General features: G+C 33.3%; 2 protein-coding genes across 2 annotated transcripts in view; one reads left to right on the top strand and one right to left on the bottom strand.

The window, feature by feature from the left end:
* Positions 1-1,557, bottom strand: part of LOC144968452 (polycomb protein SCMH1-like) — a 39,937-nt gene extending 38,380 nt beyond the window's left edge. Inside the window, exon 1 of the mRNA XM_078906837.1 lies at positions 1,464-1,557. The gene's annotated coding sequence lies outside the window, so the exon portion shown is untranslated. The remainder of the gene's footprint in view (positions 1-1,463) is intronic.
* Positions 1-2,500, top strand: part of LOC144968449 (uncharacterized) — a 23,267-nt gene that overhangs the window by 3,807 nt on the left and 16,960 nt on the right. The window lies entirely within an intron of this gene.

Genomic DNA, 2,500 nt, shown 5'->3' with positions numbered 1-2,500 from the left:
TATTTGAAGGCGAGATTTCTGGCCAAATTTTTAAATACGAGTTTTTCCTGAGTACGGCAATTAACTGGTGAATCGGCTTGCGTAGCTACCTCTCATGTTATTAAATAGAAATAGAGAATGCTCCGCTTCGATATTTTCAAGGAAATCGGTTTGAAACTGCAAATCGCAAGTCGCAAGCATTGAGTCTGGCTGATTAATCATAATCGGGAATTTCCCAACTGAGGTTTCTGACCCTGACGAGAGACATTCAAAATCGAGAATATCTTCTTCTTCTTCTTCTTCTTCTTCTTCTTCTTCTTCTTCTTCTTCTTCTTCTTCTTTTCTTTCTTCTTCTTATTATTATTATTATTATTATTATTATTATTATTATTATTATTATATTATTATTATTATTATTATTATTATTATTATTATTATTATTATTATTATTATTATTATTATTATTATTATTATTATTATCATCATCATCATTATTATTATCATCGTCATCATAATCATCATCATCATTATTATATATTATTATTATTATTATTATTATTATTATGATTATCATCATCATCATCATCATCATCATCATCATCATCATCATAATCATCATCGTTATTATTATTAATTATTAATATTTCTAGGTAGATAGATAGATAGATAGATAGATAGATAGATAGATAGATAGATAGATAGATAGATAGATAGATGGAAAGATAGATAGATAGATAAATTGATTGATTGATAGATAGGTAGATAGATAAATTGATAGATAGATATTTATCTCCGGATGGAGGTTTTAAAAGGGTGTCACGTATTGCCCGTTTCCAAGGCAGTTGTAAAACATTTTATGACTATGACAGAGGCAACGGTATTTCAGATCTGGGAGACCTCCAAATTTACTTACGTGTAAAAGAAGCTTATTCCACAAGGGCCTCCAAATTTACCTACGTGTAAAAAAAAAAAAAAAGAAAAAAAAAAGGCTTATTCCACAAACCACAAGGGCCTCCAAATTTACTTCCGTGTAAAATAAAAAAGAAAAAAAAAAGCTTATTCCACTAACCACAAGGGCCTCCAAATTTACTTCCGTGTAAAAAAAAAAAAGCCTTTTCCACTTACCACAAAGGCACCTAGACAAGGTCTTCAAGCAGGAGAGCGAATCTAAGGGAAAAACAAGACATATTATCGTTTTACCAGAGCGGGATGAGCGCGACTCACTAATCAAATGGTAGGCCCAGCTTCACAACCAGCCAGCCATGTGGCAAAAAGAAATGAAAGAGAGATAAAAACATAACCAGAGTGACAGGGGACGTTTGTGTTTTAAGTCGAGTGCTGTTATTGTTAGCGATATGACCTCAACCCTTAAGTTAGTTTATATATATAAACAAACTTAAGGGATGAAGTCATGGTAGATAGATATAGATAGATAGATAGATAGATAGATAGATAGATAGAAAGATATTATTTAAAATATTTACCACAATGTTTGGGGCAGTCTACATCAATGTTTCAGGCTTAATTTGCCATCTTCAGGACTGAGTTGTTTTGTTGACTGTTGTTGTTTCTTGAAGTGGTTCCGGTTTGAAGTCAATTAAGAGGAATTTGCGCCGATGGGGACACTTTCCGTAGATCTCACTTTTCATGTTGAGTGTGGCTTCATGAGGTTGTTTGATTATAGTATATTTTTCTTCCAGGCATAAGCTACATTGTTTTGATGTTGGTGTGTATCCTGTTGCTTTAGATAAAATTTTCCATGAAATGTAGTGGTCTATTTTGTTGTCTTTTAATTTCCAAATATGTTCGCTGAATTTTGTGGATGTTTTTTTGTTAGTGTTTCTAAATGTTGAGGTGTGGAGGTTGTATCTTGAACCACTTCAAGAAACAACAACAGTCAACAAAACAACTCAGTCCTGATGATGGCAAATTAAGCCTGAAACATTGATGTAGACTGCCCCAAACATTGTGGTAAATATTTTAAATAATAATTCGCTCCATTACTACATGTCGAGCACTTTTCGTACCATATTTGTATCAAACACGATTCAATAGATAGAAAGATAGATAGATAGATAGATAGATAGATAGATAGATAGATAGATAGATAGATAGATAGATAGATAGATAGATAGATTGATATTTAATCTCCGGATGGAGGTTTTAAAAAGTTGTCACCTATAGCCCGTTTCCAAGGCAGTTGTAAAACATCTTATGACTATGACAGAGGCATCGGTGTTTCACATCTGGGAGACCTCCAAATTTACTTCCGTGTAAAAAAAAAACCCAAAAAAAAAACAACAAAAAACCCCCAACATTTTCCACTAACCACAAGGGCACCTAGACAAGGTCTTCAAGCAGGAGAGCGAATCTAAGGGAAAAACAAGACATATTATCGGCTTACCAGAGCGGGATGAGCGCGACTCACTAATCAAATGGTAGACCCAGCTACACAACCAGCCATGTTGACAAAAAGAAATTATTAGAGAGAGATAAAAATATAACTGAAGTTACAGGGGAC

The sequence above is a fragment of the Berghia stephanieae genome, chromosome 3 (assembly GCF_034508935.2).
Source record: "Berghia stephanieae isolate SIO BIC M18660-M18661 chromosome 3, UCSD_Bste_1.3, whole genome shotgun sequence".
Lineage (NCBI taxonomy): Eukaryota > Metazoa > Mollusca > Gastropoda > Nudibranchia > Aeolidiidae > Berghia > Berghia stephanieae.
Note: the sequence above shows the minus strand (reverse complement) of the source record. Positions and strands in the feature narration are given on the sequence as shown.